Here is a 24,585-nt window from a genome sequence, read left to right as displayed (position 1 = left end):
CATTTATCTCTAGGTATGTTTTTGACTTCTTCAGTGATCTCTTGGTTATTTAGTATCGTATTGTTTACCCTGTATGTATTTTGAATTTTTTATGTTTTTTTCCCTGTAATTCATTTTTAACCTCATACCGCTGTGGCCACAAAAGATGCTTGATATGATTTCAATTTTCTTAAATTTACTGAGGCTTGATTTGTGACCCACGATGTGATCTATCCTGGAGAATGTTCCGTGCGCACTTGAGAAGAAAGTGTAATCTGCTGTTTTTGGATGGAATGTCCTATAAATATCAATTAAATCTATCTGGTCTATCGTGTCATTTAAACCTTCTGTTTCCTTATTTATTTTCATTTTGGATGATCTGTCCATTGGTGTAAGTGAGATGTTAAAGTCCCCCACTATTACTGTGTTACTGTCGATTTCCTCTTTTATAGCTGTTAGCAGTTGCCTTATGTATTGAGGTGTTCCTATGTTGGTGTATATATATTTATAATTGTTATACGTTCTTTTTGGATTGTTCCCTTGATCATTATGTAGTGTCCTTCCTGTCTCTTGTAACATTCTCTATTTTAGAGTCTATTTTATCTGACACGAGTAATGCTACCCCAGCTTTCTTTTGATTTCCATTTGCGAGGAATATCTTTTTCCATGCCCTCACTTTCAGTCTGTATGTGTCCCTAGGTCTGAAGTGGGTCTCTTGTAGACAGCATATATATGGGCCTTGCTTTTGCATCCATTCTGCAAGCCTGTGTCTTTTGGTTGGAGCATTTAATCCATTCACGTTTAAGGTAATTATTGATATGTATGTTCCTATGACCATTTTCTTAATTGTTTTGGGGTTTTTTTGTAGGTCCTTTTCTTCTCTTATGTTTCCTACTTAGAGAAGTCCCTTTAGCATTTGTTGTAGAGCTGGTTTGGTGGTACTGGATTCTCTTAGCTTTTGCTTGTCTGTAAAGCTTTTGATTTCTCCATCGAATCTTGGTTGTAATCTTGGTTGTAGGTTCTTCCCTTTCATCACTATAAATATGTCATGCCACTCACTTCTGACCTGTAGAGTTTCTGCTGAGAAATCAGTGTTAACCTCATGGAAGTTCCCTTGTATGGTATTTGTTGTTTTCCCCCAGCTGCTTTCAATAATTTTTCTTTGTCTTTAATTTTTGCCAATTTGATTATTACGTGTCTCGGTGTGTTTCTCCTTGGTTTTATCCTGTATGGGAGTCTCTGCCTTTCCTAGACTTGGGTGACTATTTCCCTTCCAATGTTAGGGAAGTTTTTGAGTATAGTCTCTTCAAATATTTTCTCGGGTCCTTTCTCTCTCTCTTCTCCTTCTGGGACCCTATAATGCGAATGTTGTTGCGTTTAATATTGACCCAGAGGTCTCTTAGGCTGTCTTCATTCTTTTTTCTTTATTCTGTTCCACAGCAGTGAATTCCACCATTCTGTCTTCCAGATTCCTTATCCGTTCTTCTGCCTCAGTTATTCTGCTATTGATTCCTTCTAGTGTACTTTTCATTTCAGTTATTGTATTGTTCCTCTCTGTCTGTTTGTTCTTTAATTCTTCTAGGTCTTTGTTAAACATTTCTTGCATCTTCTAGATCTTTGCCTCCATTCTATTTCCGAGGTCCTGGATCATCTTCGCTATCATTATTCTGAATTCTTTTTCTGGAAGGTTGCCTATCTCCACTTCATTTAGGTTTTTTTCTGAGGTTTTACCTTGTTCCTTCATCTGGTACAGAATCCTCTGCCTTTTCATCCTGTCTATCTTTCTGTGAATGTGGTTTTTGTGCCACAGGGTGCAGGCCTGTAGTTCTTCTTGCTTCTGCTGTCTGCCCTCTGGTGGATGAGGCTATCTAAGAGGCTTATGCAAGCTTCCTGATGGGAGGGACTCTTGGTGTGTAGAGCTGGGTGTTGATCTGGTTGCCAGAGCTCAGTAAAACTTTGATCCGCTTGTCTACTGATGGGTTGGGCTGGGTTCCCTCCTTCTTGCTTGTTTGGCCTGAGGTGACCCAACACTGGAGCCTCCGTGGGATCTTTGGTGGAGCTAATGGTGGACTCTGGGAGGGCGCATGCCAAGGAGTACTTCCCAGACCTTCTGCTGCCAGTGTCCTTGTCCTCACAGTGAGACACAGCCACCCCCCACCTCTGCAGCAGACCCTCTAACAGTAGCAGGTAGATCTTGTTCAGTCTCCTATGGGGTCACTGCTCCTTCCCCTGGGTCCCTATGCACACACTAGTTTGTGTGTGCCCTCCAAGAGTGAAGTCTCTGTTTCCCCCAGTCCTGTCAAAGTCCTGCAATCAAATCCCACTAGACTTGAAAGTCTGATTCTCTAGGAATTCCTCCTCCTGTTGTCATACCCCCAGGTTGGGAAGCCTGACGTGGGGCTCAGAACCTTCACTCCAGTGGGTGGACTTCTGTGGTATAAGTGTTCTCCAGTTTGTGAGTCATCCACCCAGCAGTTATGGGATTTGATTTTATTGTGAGTGTACCCCTCCTACCATCTCATTGTGGCTTCTCCTTTGTCTTTTGATGTGGGGTATCTTTTTTGGTGAGTTCCAGTGTCTTCCTGTCAATGATTGTTCAGCAGTTAGTTGTGATACTGGTGCTCTCACAAGAGGGAGTGAGAGCACATCCTTGTACTCTGCCATCTTGCAAACTGGACATCTAGCAGGTCATTTCTGATATAAGAAAAATGCAGTAGAATCTGAAGAAGTATTAGAATTAGAAGCAGAGAATTATCCAGGATCCAAGTGCAAAAAATATATAATATACTGTGAATACTTATGATGGTATAAGGTACTGAGTTTCAGAATTGGAGACTAAGGCACACAGCTGAAACAGAAACCACTAAGTTGGGCACATTATAACTTTAGAAACCATCCTTTTTATAGGGCCAGCCCCCTCCTGACAGGGTTTGTTGATAGATGCCAGTTCACCAAAACTGCCACTGCTGTCCATCTCATCTTTCCTTCCTTCCTATCTGGTAGATGGAAGAAGAGGGCTGAGTGAGAGATGTGGAGGTCCTGGGCAGGCAAGGAGAGGGCAGTGCAATGTTCATGAAGAAAGGATATTCCTTTCCCTAACTTCCCTGTGGAGGATGGAAAAGTGTGAAGAAGGCCCCAGGAAAATCACTCATGTAAGTGCAGGAACACTCATGTTTATCCAGCAGCCTGAACGTCTACTTAGCTTCTGGATCTTGTTTATTGCCTGTTTTCCATCAGAACACGGGAAAGATGGTGTAGGGTGGGCCAGGATTGACTTTCTCCATTCTGTGTACTCCAGCGGTATAGAAAATTGGATTCTCCAATGCCTGCAGGCTCTAGCGCAGGGAGGTTGCTGAAAGTGCATAAGATGCAGGAAACACCATAGAGTCATAGAGAATAGCATAGACAATAGAGGAATGAGGCATGATGCTGCCAACTGGAAATTGGCCGGAAGACATGGAGAAACATCTCAAGGGGCCACCAATACCCAGGGGCATTGCTAAAATACTCAGAAAGGCAAGTGCAGGGGCTAATTGGCAATGCCACTCCTTCTATCCAAAGCCTGTGGGGGACAGCTAGGTCAGAGTTATGGCCAATCAAGGAAGTAACTGCAACATAACCCAGGGCAGTGTATTTGTTAGAAATGTGTTTGGCTGCAAGTAATGCAAAGCCTACTTTTCAGTGGCCTTAACAAATAGAGATTTATTTTTCTCATATAATAAGATATCATTGGGAAGTTGCTGCTGGCCTTGATTCTGTATTGTAACAATTCTGAAATTCTCTCAGCCTTTCCCTCATGGCTGCAAGATGGCTGTCTCAACCCCAGGTACCCAGTCTGCATTTAAGGAAGGAAAAAGTCTGGGGGTGAGAAAGAATCTAAGTCTGTTACTTTTATCAAGATAATAAAAGTGTTCTCAGAAGCTCCACAGCACACTTTTATCTCATTAGCCAAAATTGGATCACTCTGACATTGCAGCTGCAAGAGATGTAAGAAAGATTTTAGCTTCTTCAACCTTTATATTGGAGGAGTAGTTTTCCAATAGTGTCTGACACTTGGGAGTCATACTGAAGGAAGCACTGCCTTCTAAGTCCCTCATTCTGCACTCCTACTCCAAGCAGACCATGCAGGGGAGAGAAAGGTGAAAGGGAGCCCAGAATCTCACCCGTGCAACAAGACACTGAGGCTTGCATTTGGCTTGTGCTGATGAGGAGATGGAGATGAGGAAGAGAAAGAGAAGAGTCCCAAACTGCATATGTCTTTTAATGAGGTATTAACATGAACACAACAGAGTCTTAAAGATCTAAAATGAAGGTCCTCTACTAATTGAAAGAAACACAAAAAGAAAAAGAACTGGATGAGAGGTTGTTAAGGGAATCTTCCACCAGCTGGAAAGGAGGCTTTGACTGAATACAGTTAGTAGCTCTTATTAGCAGGATAAAATCATTTTATTCCTGCGTACCTAACAAATTTAGACTCCTCACTAAACTAGTTACACAGAAGTTAACTATTAACTTATTACAGGACCTCAGTGGGTAGATTCAGGCCTTCTTTAGCTAAACTTCTTTTGTTTTATGAAGTTCCAATTGAAAGGAACCCTTGAGAAGACACACTTCATTAAAATACACCCAACCCATTTTTGTGAGATCCTCAGATGGGTTGCTATGTAATCAAATACATGCTTGACAAAGTTGCATCTGAATAGATCCTAGTTCTATTTGGGAATAATACGTGATTTCCAAGTGATAGATTAATTATTATTGCCAGTTCTTCAGTTTCCTCAAACTAACTTTTGGGGATTTGTACCCCCTCCACATCTGACATACTATTTAACTGTATAGTATTCTATCATTTCTGTCATCCTAACACATCTTTGCTTATACTTCCTCAAAGAAACAAATATACTCTTTCAAGCTTAAAATCAAACTCAGTAAGTCATTTTCCAAAATCTGCTTTATTTAATTAAGGGAAGCCATTGGAGCCCTATGTTTGTCATAGTATTTTAGACATAAAAACTGGGAAACTTTAGATACTTCTAATACCTTTAAGGAGAAATAAACTGATTTGATCTAGTATGAGATTTCTGATATTCCACTCCACAAAGATTTATAGAATTTCAACTATGTGCAGTCACAATTATATGCTGTGAACACACAAAGGAAAAAAAATATTCCCGGTCCTTGATAAACTGAAAATTCAGCAGTGGATACATATACTAGTAGCAGCATAAGCTAATATCCATAACACATTGTGATAATTGCCATGACAAAACTACTTATAAAGGGCTAGGGAGACACAACTGAGGGAATAACTATACCTGTATAAAATTTATTATTAATTTATGAAGGAAAAATTAATTAAATGAGTTAATCAAGGTCTGAAAGTCAGCTAAACTCTTCCCTGTTGTTTGAGAGAGCAGTGTGTCCTTCTAGGCATGAAAGGAAGAAAACCATTTCTCACCCAGCTAAAGAAAAGATTCTCAACCTAAGTGCTGGCTGCCTCTGAAGAAACCTGCAGAGAAATTTTCTTATACTGCATCAGGTATAACAGAAGGAAACAGCTGGAAGCTGAGGGGCAAATACCAACAGCTCCCATGTGATTAAAAAGAATTACCAAATGCAGTTGGTATATTCCTCCTCCTAGCGGTATCTTTTTCTCTTGGTTATGTGCTAAATTTAAAAACAATAAATAGTAACAGTTATTACTTATTGAGTGCCCACATGTCACTTATGTTTAGTCTGGCACTGTAAAATGGAACTTACATATATTATTTCTAAACTATATAGCAATTCCACTATAAAGTAGACACTGTATTACCTCCATTTTACAGACAAGGAAACCATGGAATAGAGAGAAAATTGTCCACAAGTGGAAGACTTAGGAGCTGAGTTCAGTTTTGTCTGACTTCAGTGCTTATGCCCTTCCCACTGTGTCATGGAAGAAAAGACAACACCATTATTGATGCCTCAGTTTCAGAGCAAGGGAAGGCATTCCTCCGTGTGCCTCTTTTTAGTCCTCCTTTAGAAATATACATGCAATGGCCCCTCCCCTCTTGTAGTGTGAATTCAGACCTCCTCAGCCCAATGTAAAGTCAGTGTAAGAGTTTAAAAACTGTTCTAGATTACCAATACTCTTCTTTCCATTGCTGCCAATTGATTTTTTTTTCCCCCTCAAGTCTGATTTAGGTTTTGCTAGTAAATATTGTTTCTGTCTCCACCCTCACTAGCAAACACAGCTGGTTTTGGCTGTCAGAGATTCAAAGAACCTTCTGCAAAGATTTAAACTAGATGAAAACAATCAGAATGAAAAAAGGAAAGAATGTTTAAGTGAAAGATAACATCTCAAAATACAGGTTTGGCTTGGCTTGCATTTTTTGGAAGCCAATCAGAGTTGACAAAGAATTGATATTTTTATTGTCATTCTTGTCGTGTGGTTCTCTTAATGATAAAGTCAACATTAAATTCCTTTGTTTTCCATTATCTTACAGCAAAGAAGCATGTCTTTAAGTCCTCACTTGGCTGACAATGGACCTCAGCCAGGTCCCTTTCTCTCTCTGCATGTGTGCAGTTTCCTCAAGTATATTATGAAAGGCTAGACTAGATGTTTCAGCTCTAGTTCTAACACTCCATTTTTACAGGTATAAATCATGGAAACACTATTTCTTAAGTGCAGTGATTCTATTTCCTCTAAATCCGTGTTTCTTCTAGATTTTACATACCCTTAGGGGCTTAAAACTTTATATCAAAGGTGAATGGGGTTACAGGCTATACATGACATAAATTTGGGGGAGGATCAATGCAACTCAATAATTTTGGGGCTAAGGCAATTTTAAAAACACCTGTTATTAAGGTATACTTGACATATAACAAATTGTATGTATTTCAATTGCACAATTTCTTGTTTTGGCAAATATATATACCTGGGAAACCATCACAAAATAGTGAACATAAGTTGCCTCATGCCCCTTGGAATCCCTCCATTCCCTTTCTCCACTCCCATCTCTACTGAACTGCTTTCTGTCACGATAGATCAGTTTGCATTTCCTAGAATTTTATGTAAATGAAATCACAGAATTTTTTTTCTTTTGCCTGTCTTTTTTTAACTTAATTATTTTGAGGTCCAGCCATGTTGCTACATATGTCAATAGATCATTCCATTTTATCAGTGAAAGTATTCCATTACATACGTGGATAATACCTCCTCATATTCGTCTATTTATCTAATGGGCCTTTAAGGGGGCTGTTTCTGGGGCTTGGTGTTTGCCATACTTAGGTCCAAGTGATGTCAGCCTTCTCTAGCAGTCAAGTTGCTGGTTTCCATGGATTTGTCAATCCTGATCAAACTATCATGGCTGTAGACCTAGAGCTGGTGCCTCCAGGTTATAACATCACAGATTCCCACTATTCTTATCTGAGGTTCAGTAGCTTTTCTTGAATAATGCTTCTAAATATGGTATATTCCTAGAGTCCTGAAATAGTTGTTTTTAGCAATCTTTTCCAGTTTATCACTTCTTTTTGGAGAGAGGATTTGCCAAGCTACTCACTCTGTCGTTCCCAGAATCCCCTGATTTTTACCTTGGTGTAATTTTTCTGACAAGTTACATGAAGAACAGGCTAGTCCCTACTTTTGAGAAAAGTTTCAGCTAATAAAGAAAATAGAATTTGTGCCCATGAAACTAAAATACAAGACAAAGACAAAGGCACCGTGTGAATAAGCAACCACTGAGTTCTTTAGGTGTTCAGAGGAAGGAAATATCGTTCCCTCTGGAAAGGATTAGGAAAAGCATCCAAAGAGGGGAAAGCATTTGAATAAGCCTTAAAGGGTTGGTAGGATTTCAACAGATATTGAAAGACTGAGCAGAGCAGTTGCATAAGTAGTTTGCTGACCTGGGAGTTGTTTAACTTCTCTGTTTGTAAATTTTAAAAGTACTGTAGTACACGAATACATTTTATTATAAAACTATGTAAATAATACTGCTGGTAATGTTCAATCATCTCTATTTCCTTTGCCTCCCTCATCCTTCTCCCTCAACTCTATCTCATTTCTTTCCCCACCACTATTTATAAGCTTTTTCCTATGCATTAACATACATATATATGTTAACAATGGATTCCTGAAAATTTGAATGGAGTGATTTCATCCACAGTTAGATCAAGGAAAAAAAAAAGGAATCTTTCTAGGGCTAGGTTTATGGTGACACAGACAAATATTTGTAGCAGCAAACAGTTTACTGTCTGAGTAAGCCTAAGCAAGCTACTCAGTAGCTAGGGACTTCAGTTTATTTATTAAGATAAGCTAGGCTATGCTAAACCCCATGATCCCAAAGGCTTAATGCAATAAGAGCTGGCTTCTCATTCACTTCCAGTGTTCTCTGAGATGGAGGAGCCCTTCCCTTCCAGCTGCACAGACTGGGAAGAAAGAGAGACTAAAAGATTGTGCAAGACATTCCATGTCAGGCCTGGAAGTGATGTACATCATTTCAGCCTACATCCCATTGGACAGAATTCAGTACCAAGTATGTTCAAGGTGGGCTGGCAAATTAGTCTTTTTTGTGGGCCCAAGAAAAGTTTAAAATAGTTCAGTGAATTCATATCATTTTCTCTGCCACAAGTTTCCTTATCTGAGAGGTGTGTGGTCAACTAGATGAGGATAACAGCCTTCTCAAGTCTATTCTTTTATGAGTATTGCATTCAGTGAGAGAATCTGACCTCACTTTGGCATTCGAGTGGATTGAGTTTATTGTAACTTGAGTAATTTAAGATTTTTGTCTACCTGTCATTGTGTTGTGCGTCGTATCAAGAGACTATTGGATATGAGAGTAATCTGGCTGCAACATGTGTCACCCTGCTGAGCACCAGTGTTGATCTGGCTGATCTGGCTGACTCGGCGAATGTCCTCTTTCTCCCTCACCACTCCATGTGTGTTCCACCTGAAGGTGTGCACTCAGTTGATGAGAATGACCTTCCCCGATAGAGGAGGACGATTTTTCAGTCAAGGGTATGTGAAGAGCTGAGCTCTGCTGCTGGAACCTCCAAACAAGCTCTCAAGGTCCATTTGTAGAAGAAATGTAGGGTGGGCAAACTTTCAAGGCTCCAGGCACATCCAACTGAGGGTTGCATGGGCAGTCTGCCTTTAAAAAAAATGTTAGATTATCTGAGTCATTTTTTTTCCTTGCAAAATTCTCCCAAACTTCAAAAAGTAGTGGGAAAAGGTAGAAAGAGAAATAAAATCATTAGTTATCTTCTAGGCAATGTGATATAATTGAAGGAGTCAAGATTTCTGAATTTAAGTCCCAACTGTGCTGTTGATGATAGATGATTTGGGGCCAATCACTTACATCATTTAGCCTCTCTGGACCTACATTATTTTCATTTCCATTTGTTAATAATTATGACTGTCTCACTGGGATGTTATGAGGATCAAATGACAGAGTACATGGGAAGCTGCTTTGGAAACTATAAAAACCTATACAATTTATTTATACAATTTATAAACAATAAACAAGAGAGAATACAAAAAGGCAAGCAAACAAGAAAGATAAGACGGCTAGAACCGCAGTATGCAGGAGAAACAGACCCTCAGAAGGGAATCAATGTTGGGTTTTGAGACCTCTGCAGCAATGCAAGATGGAAAAGAGGTAGAGCTGGAATTGTAGAGAAAAGGGGAAACTGGGGAGCAGGGTGGAGACTGGGGGACGAGTGAGAAGAGGAAGGGATGAGGCACAGTGAGTTAAAGGAATAAGTTTAGAGAGTATTTTTTTTAAATAATTTCTTTTATTAGATCAAATTTAGATTTATAGAAAGGTTTCAAATATAGCACAGAGTCCTTGTCTACTCCTCATCCAACTTGCCCCATTGTTAACGCCTTAGATAACTATGTTTGCCAAAAATACAACATGTAGAACACCAAATTGAAACAGTATCTCACAGAAATAACAATGTACTGATTTATACACACCACTAGCACTGTAAGAAACTGACACTGGTACATTATTATTAACTAAATGCCAGACTTTATTGGAAAACCTAAATTTTGGCTAGTTGTCAATTCAGTTTGCTGAGCTGAGCTGAGCTTAAACTGATCCCTGTCTCCATGTGTCCCTTAGTTAATTTCTGGCTTGCTGACTCAGTTTCCAAAAACACCTTGGGAAGTAGAGTCATCACATTAGCCTTTCTTTGTCCTCAGGACAACATATATCTGTGTCCTGATGAATAGATATTCTGGGAATAACTCTTCAATCTTACTCTTCCTAGGGAAGTCCTTTGGAGGTAGCAAGGTAAGATGATTCAGCCAGCTGGGTCAGTAAAGATAGTGCCATTGTTTTGCTTTTCTTTAACTTAGTCATAACCCACCAGCAAAGAGCAATTACTTTTAAAAATATAAGGCATATTGCGTAAGGCCCTAGGGAGAGGAGGCATTCTGAGTTTTCCACCTTCTACATAATTATTAGAGATAATGGAATATTACTCAGCCATAAAAAAGAATGAAATATTGCCATTTGCAGTGGTATGGATGCACCTAGAGAATATTATGCTTAGTGAAATAAGTTAGACAAAGAAAGACAAATACTATATGATATCACTTATACGTGGAAACTAAAAAATAATACAAATGAATATAATACATGCAAAACAGAAACAAACTCACAGATACAGAAAACAAATTTGTGGTTAGCAAAGGGGAGAGGGAAGGTGGGAGGGACAAATTAGGGATATGGGATTAACAGATACAAACTACTATATATAAATTAGATAAACAACAAGGATATACTGTATAGCACAGGGAATTATACCTATTATCTTGTGATAACCTATAATGGAACATAATCTGCAAAAATACTGAATCACTATGCTGTACACAATATGCTGAAACTGACACAATATTGTAAATCAACTATGCCTCCACTGAAAAAGAGAAAGCTTAGTATAGCTTGTGGTCCCCAGACCACCCCAGGATAACCTGAGGGTCATTCTTAAAGTTTCATCTATTTGCAGTGATCTTCAAATAGAGATTTATAAAACGTGTCTAGGTATGGAGCCACAATGACTCTTAGCGTTTAGTAGGTCTGGAGTGAGAGATGGGAAGCAGCTTAGGACAGTCTCACACAGCGAAGAATTGTCCTGCTTAGCCACCAAGCAAACACTGGTGAATACTGCCAAGGAAAAGCTACATCTTTGGGATATCCATAAGGTAAGGTGCTAAGAATTCATTATCAGCTTTCCTAGGAATTAGCATCTCCTATTTAGGCTAGCTCTTCAGGACAATACCAATTGTCAGAAATGCAATGCCATGTGGGTATACTTCCTTCTCCATCATGGAGGAAGAAAGGAGGCAAATTTCTGGGAACTGTAAAGCACAATAACATAAATAAGAATAGCCATAAATGCATACACACATTCCATGAATGGTTTTCTTTCTTTTGTGTGTGTCAGTACTATAGCAGAAATAATTACACCCTAGTGCTTGCCAAGTTTCTTAATGTAGTAACAGTTGCAAGTCAGTCTCTTAAATTAATAGAATTCTGAGAGCAAATATCACTAAATATCATGAAAATGATTCTCATTATTCTACATATTTTCTCTCTGTATCTGTGTGTCTCAAAAAGGCCCTAAAATCTTCACCAGGGGCAGGAGTTCAGCACTTCAACACATGTGCTTTTAAAAATATTGGAAAATTCACAAATTAATTTGCCAGCTAAACTATGTAATCAGATCATGATTTATTCTCCTAGACTAGAGTACTAGAGTACTAGAGTACAGCTAGTAGGTTGCTTTTCTCTTTCCTTTTTTAAAAGGGGCAAAAAGATGACATGGTTCCAAGAAGAGTTTTGCCAATATGTAGAGCTTTTTATTTTTAATCAATTTTTTTTATTGAAGTAGAGTTGATTTACAATGTTGTGTTAATTTCTGCTATACAGCAAAGTGATAGAGCTCGCTTAAGGTAGAAATATCAGTCTTCCTTGGCTTAAGTTCATGGTATGGGGGTTATGGAACTGTGCAGAAATGGTCATTAAAAGTGTCATTAAAAAAATCTATTCATTCCCTTTCCCATTACAGGCTTTGCAAATGCAGCCCTGCTTGCAATTTCTAGAAAGCTAGCTACTTATTTTCTAGCCAGTATACCATTCAGAGAATTATACTAGACTTGCTTCTTACAACAAACACAATGATTATCTCAGTCAGTCCCTTTACCACTCAAACCTTAGCTAATTTCTTTTTGGCTCTGATATTTACTAGCTTTGAAGGGGAGGGCTAGGGATGGTATCCCTTCTAACCCCACGAACACAGGCTAACTGTGCTATAGGAGGTAGAGCCAATTTACAATCTTCACAGAATTTCAACAAAAAGGAAAAAAATCATGCAACGAAATAGAAATTAGTCTTGGCTGAAATATTTGCACATTCTCAGCATGATTTTATATGCAGTTAGTATGTTGATAAGTATTCCAAATACAGAGTAATCTAAGTTTTAATTCAGGATACTAGGTGTCCCTGAAACAAAACCATCTCTTAGTTTAGCCTATGGATGCAGAACCAGTTCCTAGACCATTGACTTTTTATCAAAAGATAGATTTGATACCTATTTCTGACAAAGAATAACCACCTATACCAACCTCTGTTTTACTTACCAAGGATAAATAATTGAATTTAAAGATAGCCTTAAGAGATTCCATTTTCTGTCACAGGAAGTAGCAATTAGAAGTATCTATGATACACACGCAGAATGCCATGTATCCACTGTCAGAGACAATGGCTAAGTCACAAGGAGATAAAGCATTAGTATTATTTTAATATCTTATATGTGCTTATTGTTTTCTCTGCAGTATGATACTATATTGGAAATTTGGAATAAACGGCTTGGAATCAAGGGCTCTCCATGCTAAAAGGAAACTCGGAGACAAACTGGACAATTTCTTTTGCTTTATAGATATGCAAGTTTAGGTCCAGTGAGGTAAGGTGCTTTGCTCAAGACCGCCCAAAGTAATAGAAGACCTTCATCATAAAATTTCCTCTTTTACAAAATACCTTTCTATTTTTTCTGGGGAAAAAATGTAAATTTAACAGGGAGCAGTTATAATGTTTATCGCTACCAAGATGTTCTCTGTTGCTGGATTTTGTTATACACCCTTAAGATAGTGTAGAGGATGAATTTCACTTACCTTATTCCTACCGTATGTGTTGCAACTGAGCCAACTTTGCTAGTTAGTCTTATATAAGAAACCATAAATGTTTTCATATTTTGATCAGACTCCAAGATCCTTTTTCTTATTAGAGGTTTATATATTCCAAAACATCATACATAAGATTCAAGATACACGTCAAAATAAGGCCTTCCCAATCTTATTTCCCTTTATATTTTTCTCCATTCACCATATATTATTTAAAAAATGATGATACGAATTATATAGTGTTGAATCAGAGAGAAACTGTTTTGCTCTAATCTGATCAGGTATCTTATCTAAGCATCTATAATCCATTGATTAGGTCACAAGCTTAAATATACAAAGTTCAAGGAATTACAGCAAATGTGTCTTCTCAGGTGGTTAATGCTGCTTACAGATTAAAAGAGACCTCATTTGTTAAAACAGTGACTGGCAGCAAAAAATAAGTCTATTGTAGGAAAGTGTATATTTTAAGGGTATAGTTAAAACTCTTCATTGAGAAGATAGTTATTGCCTTGAGATGAATTCAGAGATAGGAACTCTTTCCCCTGGCAGCCCAATAGAATTTCATGACTTTTTTGACCTCAGCCATCAATATTATGGCTTCTAGCCATCCCGCCTATTTTGGTCTGAGTGCACAGGTGGCAAAATGACAAATAAAACAGTTGGGACATAGGCTAAAATGTCAGTGGTGGAATTTGAGCCACTATAACCTAGGGAGTTGAGTAATCATAACAGTACCACAGCATCTGTGGATTCAGACCCATGGCTCTATTTCAGACAGTGAAAATTCAACTTACCTTCGCAGAATGAGTTAGTTCTGACTTTCCCTCATGGATTTCCCACTTGTAATAGAGGCTCAGGTTCATCCACTTAATTCTGTTGTAATGACAGACAGAATCTGGGAGTCACACTTTCTGAGATCAGCTGACCTAGGAAAAGTTAGATAATCAATACTACTTCGGATTATAGCCATTTTCTCAAATTACCCTAAAGCAGTGAACACGTTATCTCAACGATTTGTTTCATTTTTTAACCTACCTATAAATAAATAATGTCTCTGAAGTGCATACTGAATAACTATAATGTCTTATAGATTAATGATTAGTTAACATAATTCTAGCACTACCAAGTTTCCTATAGAAATTTGTCATTAAAATGGGTCTTACCATTGGATATCTTGTAAACATTGCTACTGTCCTACTACTTATAAAAATAAGTTTACTTATCTTCAGAGCTTTGTTTTACCAGTCCATAATAGGACACTTGACTTACTTTCACAACTTAAAAAGGAAGTAATAATTGGTGCAGTCTTTAAAATGCAGGAGTACATGTGTCCCATTTGCTTTGGGTTGTATCCTACCAGACTGCCACAGATCTCAGGGGAAATACGGCTAGAGAATGATGATTTTGAGCTGTTCCTTTGGGTTGCTTCTCACTGAAATGTTTTGAAATCTGAAATTCTACTTTGCCATTTTCAAGAGTTATTTAAAGCATTCCTTCTGCACACTTGAGAATGATGAGGATTTAAGGGTGCCAAGAACCAGCTTAAGCTGACCGTGAGTGAATTCTTGTTTTGCAGTCCTCTTATCTCCCTACCAATATCACACTCTCCTGAGGAATGCTAAGAAATCTTGTGGACTTCAGAGATTTTTCACATTGCCTTTTTATTTTCTTAAATATCCTATCTGATTTAATTTTCTTCTCATTTTGGAAAGTTATATTTAAATAAAATTTCATGCTTCTGTATTCTTTGGAATCAATGAAAGATATTCTCTCTCTGTCTCTTGTCTCTCTCTCTTTTCACTCCATCTTCCTGGGACTAGCTGTGACAATACAGAAAAAAAGTAAGAGCACTAGCCAATAACCTGAAAGGCTGGCATTCGTAATATAAATCAGAAAATATTTCTAGCTATGTGTATTTCTTCACCAAAATCTGTCCATTTGCACTGCCCCTCTGATGGTCGCTCCTAATGTTACCTCTTTACCTGTATACCTAAGAATTGTTTTCAGATGGATCTCTTTCTATTTACGTGGGATCGTTTGCTGTCTAACTTCTTTATCTAGCTAATAGCAGATGTTTACCTACATGCAAGGACTATTTCTCTCAGGTATGTTATGAAGCCCCTCACTAGGGTGGGAAAAGAATCCCTGACACCTTTCGTCCTGAATATCCAGTACTTTCTCTTCTTTTGAAATACATCACTGCATATGCATTTTAATTAAACCCAAACTGCATTCACAGAGGGGTTTATGTGTTACCAATTATTCCTAATGAGGTTTTTCCTCTCCCTTTTGAATGTTAAATCATCATCTGTCTTTCAACATGTGTGGAAAATGCAGTATAATTATTGTAAATAATATCTTTTCCTAAGCATGAATTTGGGATTTGGGCAGTTTTCGTTTCTTTTTCTTCCAGCAGCTCAAAACAAACAAACAAGCAAACAAACAAAAAAACACTTCAGTTGTCTTACTGTGGGTGTTTTCTAAAGTATAGTCACAAAAGAGATTGTGAAAACGACAACGTTGTGTTTGATATTTATTCTCTCGCACTGACTTCCATATAAAAACCGCTAAGTTGGGAAGACAAAAGATGCTTTCCCAACTGCTGGTAACACGAAGCTCCTTTGTATTCTGACTCTTCTCTTTCTCTTATATCAACATCAACAAGAATTTTGTGGGAAAGACTGAAATGTCAGTCTTTCCGAGGAGCAAGCAAGTCCAGTTTATTCTTTGCCCTGTAATTAAAGCCTGTTTTTGTGAGAAAAGTAAACCAATACCCAGCAACCCAAGATAAACTGCCAAGCTATTTTTAATCTACAGGAACCCTTTCAACAGTATGAACCCTTGGAGACCTGCTGCAGTTTTTCATTCTTGAGCCAATAGAAGAAAGATTCACAGAAGACAACAGTGGGTAATAGTCTTACAGTATTAAAATGGGATGTCTTCTTTTAAATGCTCGTTTCTAAACAAACAGCATTACAAAGGAGGAGGATGGAAGTGGAGGATTTGATACATGTTCTTCACTGACCCAAAATATGGATGCAGTCCTTCCTTCCATTTCCCTGAGGAAGAGCCTAACCAACTCTGATGTCTGACTTTGTTAGAGACTTGAGGAAAAAAAACAAAAAGTTCCAAGACAGAAAGGGAGAAGATCTTAAAATTGGTTATTAGACATTACTTCTCCTCAAATTCCACCATAAGGGGTCTCCTAGAGCCAGCTTCCCCCTTAGCCTTCAGATGACAGCCGCATTCTACTTCTAGACCACCCTCATCCTCAGAAATATACTGTGCTCAGCTAACTCTTTCCTGAATCCCAGGCTCATCTTCTCATGTTTGGCCACTAGCTTATCTCTCTAGAAAAATCTTAACCCACAATAATTTCATCAATTCAGGAAAGCAACTCTTTCAGTTTATAATACCAGTTAGGGATTTCTCCATTCAATCCCCTTCTTCTATTATTTGATATTTATATAATCTAAAGGTACCCTAAAAGGATTTCCTAAACCAAAATGCAGCCTCTCCCCAAAGATATGTAGAGCCAATCCTATGAAATTTTTAAATAGTAGATTTTTAACAGGTGAGTCTTCTCTCCTTAGCTCCTGAGTCCAAAAAGGGTCTTCTCACTACAAACTACTTTGTCCTGGTTATGGGAAATGTATACTATGTGAGCATTTGTAAAGGATTTCTCAGGGAAAACATCACCCTCACTCCTGAGACTTTAATGTGTCAACCCTCTATTCCAGTGCTGTCCAAGAGGAATACAATGGAAGTCACAAATGTGACCCACATATGAAATTAAAATTTTTTCTCCTGGGCACTATAAAAAAAAGGAAAGAGGTGAAATTAATCTTAGTAATATATTTCATTCAACCTAATATATCCCTAATATTATCATTTAACACATGCTCAATATTAAAATATCACTGATATTTCTCTCTTTCTTTTTTTTTCATAAGGAGGCTCTGAAATTCAGTATGCATTGTACATTTACATCACATCTCATTTCAAATTAGCTACATTTCAAATGCACAATAGCCATACAAAACTAGAGGCTACTGTACTGGACAGCACAGCTCTACACCTTCACTGTCAGGTGAGTCCTTTATCTAGACTGAGAGAGTGAACACACAGATAGACAATGGCCAAGTCATATAGGACATAAACTCTGACCCAAATAAGAAGCCCAGGAAGTCAACCCACAACGTCTACAGCAATTGGCCCAGAATAATAAGGACTCGGTCAAGGACTGCCAACTTTGCTTTCCCTCTCCCACCCCATCTCTACATCTCAGGATCAACCAAAGAAAGTCAAATATGCTCCCCAATCAACCACATAAGATGCCCGCTTCTCGTTAGCTGCCTCCAGCTTTGCATACCAACAAACTCCAATCAGAGCATACCTGAAACCCTTTTCACTAGAAAGCTCTCCCACTCCCTTGCCTGCCATTGAGTCACTGTCGAACACAAATGGTGGCAGCTGACTGCTTCAGAGAGTTCTGAATTAATAGCGTCTGTTTGTTATCTTTTGGGTGGTCTTAGGTTATTTCTATAAGACTTGAGCTTCACTTTTGACTATGTAGAAATTCTCCCTTACATTTGAAAATCCAAATATGTGAACTCAGTGAGGAAGGGGAGGAGGGTGGTACAGGGAAGATGCTTTTGACCCAAAGCAACATGAAGTAGAACAGCTATATTTTGCTGAAAACACACACATTGTGGTGTTTTGTTGTTGTTGTCGTTGTTGAAGATATTACTTTCAGGTAGTGGCAGACAAACGTTCGCCAAGATTTAGGCATAATGTGGTATAATGCTGGTAGGGAGCTGAGAAAAGGGTGCTTCCTCATCTCTGCTTAAAAGACATGTACTTTCAAATATGCAGAGGAAAACAGTCCTTGATATTCCTGGATTTTTCACAATCCATTTTCCACTCTGTAGCCTGTGCCTGTAGAGACACATCTTAAAACCTCTCTGATAATACAGGCTGGCGGATGAGGATTTTAGGAGCAGGCAAGATGTCTGCCCAAAATGTGGGATTAGCACTTCATTTTTGGCTGAAGCTAAAGTAGGGAGAAAGCCCAAAGGAAAATCATATTACTTCTGTGGCTGCACAAACAGTGGAATAATATATATAAATGGTACTAAGACAATCTAGAAAATGTTTGCAAGCCCAGCAATATAAATGCTGTTTTTAAGACTTGAATTAAAGGAAAATTTAATCAAGGGAAACAGATAATGCCTTTTTTTTCAGAGTTAAGTGAAAACTGGATCCATCTCTTGTTAAAGAAATTTAAGGAATTTTTTTCCAAATAGTGCCTCTCTGCTTAGAATTCTGACCCATTAAAATGGGTTTAAGGTGGACAAAATGAAAGCCTTTGAGTTTTGAAGTTGCCTTTAAATAGAAATACTTTATTTTAGGAAAAAAATGAAATGAAATCCATTTAAGGAAATTATGAGGCTCTACAGAGAAAGAGTATCTAATTATTTGCAAAGCATTTATGACCTGAGAGTCCAGGGCTCCCTGTTACTGTATTTACCATGTTATAGCCACACCTCAACGCAAGGAACTTTGGGGACTTGAAAGCGTCCGCAAAGTTAATCACTTCCCACTCCTGCAGTAACTAGTTATCTGCAGTTACTGCAGAGAGTGTCCCACTCAATCTGTTTGGTTTTTTTTGCGGTACACGGGCCTCTCACTGCTGTGGCCTCTCCTGTTGCGGAGCACAGGCTCCGGACGCGCAGGCTCAGCGGCCATGGCTCACGGGCCCAGCCGCTCCGCAGCATGTGGGATCTTCCCAGACCGGGGCACGAACCCGTGTCCCCTGCATCGGCAGGCAGACTCTCAACCACTGCACCACCAGGGAAGCCCCTCAATCTGTTTTAAAATGTTATATGAAATGCACTATTTTTATATGAAATGCACTATTTCTCAGAGTCTATTTAAAAAAAAATCAAAACTTCCTCTCACTATAGGCCCACTTTGAGATAGTATTACATGGAGAGAATGTAGCATTCCTGCCCTCTAAAAGATTTACAATATAAATATCATCTAAGGAGGGAAAATTACATCACCTCACTAAGAAGATGAGCTCTAGTTCATCAATCACTAATTGGGAAACTTAGCCAAATATTCATATAAATGTCATATCTCTGTCAGACAGGACACAGAGAAGTGGTTTTGATTTGGTCATAACTTACATCATCTGTGAGCCTTGATGTCTGCTATCTTACCTGTGCAGCAAGGGTCTTATCTAGGATGTGAATTTCACTGGAAAGCTGGCTGTCTTGAAAAGGAAAGAAGAGATGAGAAAGAAAAACTAGACTCAGAGGACCAACAGCATTTTCATTCGTGAACAGTTCAGATTAACTCATAAACAACAGGAACATTTCATGGCTGGGCCATGGCACTCTGCCTGCTGTCCACATTCCTCATCCTTTGGAGGAAACTGGCCCAGCCAGGGTGACCTCACTCACTAGTAATATGGAGACTTAAACTGCTTCTAGGACATGGCTCTTGACACAGTGTAGCTACATATGCTGTAAGACATTAGAGAGCCAGTGAAGAAATTTAGTAATGACAATTCCCTCCTTTTTCTGTTTCAGACCTTTGGTATCTGTTGATATTTACTGAAATAGAAAATGTCACAAAGTGATATAAGAGTAAGAGAAATCCCTCCCTACTGCCAAGGGCACACACAATGGGAAAGGTAGCAACTGGGCCCTCTGCTAAAAACCACATCATATGTGATTTGAAAGCTTCCAGAGATTAAGTCTATTACGGTATCCATTTTGTGTCATAATTATGTGATCCACAACCATCGCTGCTAAACGTGAGTTTGGTGTTTAATTTGCCATTCATAGTGTGTCACTCCAGACTTCAGCAATTTGGCTTCAACCCCCTCACATTAAAGTCCTCTTGTAACATATGTCTTCCCTACTGGATTATACCTGTCTAAGAATACTCATGTATTGTTTATATGTTGTTAGCATTTTACTCTAAGTCACTTTTATGTATTAACTCACATTAATGCTCACAGGAAATTTTTATAGTAAGCAATAGAACTATTTAATCATACAGATGAGGAAACAGGCACAGAGTGATTAAGTAACTAGCCTAAGATTTCTCAGCCAGAAAGTGGCCAAGCCAAGTTTGGAACCCAGTAGTTTGGCCCCAGCCTCTCAGCTCTTAACCACCTACGTACACTACTGCTTTCTGAGGACCAAGCCTATGTTTTCCTTATCTCTTTGTTCTCAGCCCCTAGTACAAGGCCTGGAACAAATGTTCAGTGAATCGGGCATGACACTGAAAGCAGAATCTCTATGTAGTACTCATCACACTGAGGTGTAGATGCTCAGCTAACATGATCCTTGAAGCTTACTAAGTGCTGCATCCTCTATCAGGCTGACCTTGCTGTCATCTCTATTACTCAATCTGGACTCCTCTTTCTTGCCTGGGATTATTAATAAAGCCAAGGTGATAATAGCACTGTGATCATATCTCTGCCTTCTAACCTGTTCCTTCCTCTAACACTAGTTTACCTCTTTCAGTCCCTCTTTCTATTTCTAAATGAAATGTGAAACCTCTATGTACTAAACAATGGGAAAAAATGACCAGATATTGATTTGCTAATTATATAGCAAAGGGGACTTATTTAGTAAAGTCTGCCTTGTGTAGTCACTTTAACTTTTGGTCAGTCATAATCTTCAGGAATATCACTGGTTAAAGAAGTCGATATGTGCTTCCCTCGTGGTGCAGTGGTTAATAATCTGCCTGCCAATGCAGGGGACATGGGTTCAAGCCCTGGTCCAGGAAGATCCCACATGTCGTGGAGCAACTAAGCCCGTGAGCCACAACTACTGAGCTTACGTGCCACAACTACTGAAGCCTGCACACCTAGAGCCTGTGCTCTGCAACGAGAGAAGACACTGGAATGAGAAGCCCACACACCGCAATGAAGAGTAGCCCCCACTTGCCACAGCTAGAGAAAGCCCATGTGTGGCAACAAAGACCCAACACAGCCAAAAATAAATAAATAAAATAAATTAAAAAAAAAAAAGAAGTCGATATGATCATATCACAATCCTATCCCTGAACCAAATCCCCACCTAGTGGAACAAATCAGTTCCTTTTGCTTCATAACATTCTCACCTCATCTATGCAACTAAAATGTTTTCTATTCTCCTCAGTATATGTATTTTGGAAACCAATCAAAGCAGGAGAAATAGGCACATGCCTTCTATGTGTTTCTGCAATATGAGTGCTAATAGTTTCAACATTGGGAAGGTAAGGATCCATGTCCTGGAGTGGATATTCAGATTGCCTAGAGGCCAAGCACTTCCCTAGAAGTCAAGCACTTTCTCCCAGTTAGGAGAGTATTATGGAATGGGGAGGAGGGCATTACTGAGTCTTGGACTTCATCACTGGTACATTAGTACTGAGGATACAATGATGAATAAGACAAGTCCCTGGCTTCAAGGAGCTCATAATCCATCAGAGGAGACAAATTATTTCTCAATGTGTTACCTACTATAATAGTCATCTACATAACATACCACAGAATAAACACATGCAGGAATGACTACATAAGTTTCAGGGACCAGTGCAAAATGAAAATGCAGGGCCCTTAGCCACAGCAATCAGTCAAGCAAGAAAAAGAAATAAAAGAAATCCAAATTGGAAAGGAAGAAGTAAAACTGTCACTATTTGCAGATGGCATGGTACTATATAAAGAAAATCCCAAGGATACTACCAAAAAACTATTAGAAGTCATCAATGAATTCAGTAAAGTTGCAGGATAAAAAATTAATGTACAGAAATCTATTGCATTTCTATATACTAACAGTGAACTAGCAGAAACAGAAATTCAGAAAATAATCCCACTTACAATTAAATATAAAATAATAAAATACCTAGGCATAAATCTAACCAAGGAGGTAAAAGACTTGTCCTGGAAAATCTCTAAGACACTGATGAGAGAAAATGAAGACAACAAAAACAAGTGGAAAAAATATATCATGCTCATAGATTGGAAGAATTAATACTGTTAAAATGTCCATACTACTTGAGAAAATCTAAAAAGTCAACGACATTCCTATCAAAAAACTCCCTGATTTCAAGCTGTACTACAAAGCTACAGTAATCAAAACAATATGGAATAAAAAAGACACATTTTTATTAGAACAGAATAGAATAGGGAGTCCAGAAATCAGCCCACACTTACAAGGTCAATCAATCTACGACAAAGGAGTCAAGAATATACAGTGGGGAAAAGACAGCCTGTTCAATAAATGATGTTGGGAAAACTGGACAGCTACATGTAAAAGAATCAAACTGGACTACTTTCTCACACCACACACAAAAATAAACTCAAAACGGATCAAAGACTTAAATGTAAGACTGGAAAACATAAAACTCCTGGAAGAAAATATAGACAGTATGCTCTCTGACATTGGCCTTAGCAATATTTTTTTTGGTTATGTCTTTTCAAACAAACAAAAGCTAAAATAAACCAATGGTATTACATCAAACTAAAAAGCTTTTGCACAGCAAAGGAAATATCAACAAAACAAAAAGATCACCTACTGAATGGGAGAAGATATTTGCAAATGGTATATCTGATAAAGGGTTAATATCTAAAATATGCAAAGAACTCATATAACAACATCAAAAACACAAACCACCCAATTAAAAACTGAGGAGGACCTGAATAGACATTCTTCCAAAGAAGACACAGAGATGGCCAACAGACACATGAAAAGATGTGCAACATTGCTAATCATCAGAGAAATGCAAATCAAAACCACAATGAGATATCACCTCACACCTGTTAGAATGGCTATTATTATCAAAAAGACCACAAATAACAAGTGTTGGCGAGGATGTGGAGAAAAGGGAGCCCTTGTGCACTGTTGGTGGGAATGTAAATTGGTGCAACCACTATGGAAAACAGTGTAGAGATTCCTCAAAAATTTAAAAAGAGAACTACCACGCAATCCAGCAATTCCACTTCTGGGTATTTTTCCTAAGAAAACAAAAACACTACTTTGAAAAGATATATACTCACCCCTATGTTCATTGCAGCATTATTTAAATAGCTAAGATAGAAAAATATAGAAGCAACCTAAGTGTCCATCAATAGATGAATGGATAAAGAAGATGTGGTGTGTACACACACACACACACACACACAAGAAATATTAGGTGGCCGAGAAAAAGAACGAAATCTTACCATTTGAAACAACACAGATGGACCTAGAGGGTATATGCTAAGTGAAATAACTCCAAGGAAGACAAATACTGTATGATTTCACTTACGTGTAGAATCTAAAAAACAAAACAAATGAACAAACATAACTAAACAGAAACAGCCTCGTAGATACAGAGAATAAACAGGTGGCTGCCAGAGTGGAGCGGGGAGTAGGAGGATGGGTGAAATAGGCGAGGGAGATTAAGAGCTACAAACTTCTAGTTACAAAATAAATGAGTTAGGGGGATGAAATGTATAGCATGGTGAATATAGGCAATTATATTGTAATATCTTTGAATGGTGACAGATGGTAACTAGACTTATCACGGTGATCATTTTGTAATGTATAGAAATATCAAATCACTATTTTCTGTGCCTGGAACTAACATAGTGTTGTAGGAAGGAAATGCATCAAAATGCTCATGAGTTATCTCTGCGGGGGGGGATTATTGGGTGAATGTTATTTTTTACTTTATGTTTTTATGCATTTCTAGTTGTCTGTTATGAAAATGTATTGCTTATAAAATTAGAAAGAAAACAATAAATACTATTAAAAATAGAAAAAAGAAAAGAAAATGCAGGGTTCTTGTTCATAAATTCTTAAGAATTTCAAAAGGCATTAAACTAAGTGCAGGTCCCTTGGACTGCACATCCATGAAGCCGGCCTTGAACACGTGGAAGAGGTAATGGGATCAGGGTATGGAGCATTGAAAATGCTTCCAAAGAAAGTGATACTTGTGCTGGTTCTTGCAGGATGACTAGGAGTTTGGCATGTGGAGAAGGAGGAAAGCACATTCTGGGCAAGAAAAGAAGTTAACAAAATAAACAGGAAGAGTGTGTGAGAGCAGGTTGCCAGTCTATTTTGGGGATAACAAACTGAGACCAGAGAGCCTTGGATTGCAGGATGCCCGGAATACATCTATAGAGGAAAGCTGAGGCCAGCGTGTCAGGAGCTTAGAGAAATAAACAGAGGAAAGAATGAGGCAAATCATAATTTAATTGTAGTTTCACCACTTACTGCATGTGAGCTCTTTAGTAATTGACAACACCCCTGAGCTTCAATTTTTTCATCTGAAAATTGGAGAGTTCTAGCCTTGGCTCAGCCACTGAAAATTGGAGAGTTCTAGCCTTGGCTCAGCCACTGAAAATTGGAGAGTTCTAGCCTTGGCCCAGCCATTAATTAGTTGTGAGACCTTAAATA

The sequence above is a fragment of the Globicephala melas genome, chromosome 6 (genome assembly GCF_963455315.2).
Source record: "Globicephala melas chromosome 6, mGloMel1.2, whole genome shotgun sequence".
NCBI lineage: Eukaryota > Metazoa > Chordata > Mammalia > Artiodactyla > Delphinidae > Globicephala > Globicephala melas.
This window is presented reverse-complemented; position numbering follows the sequence as displayed.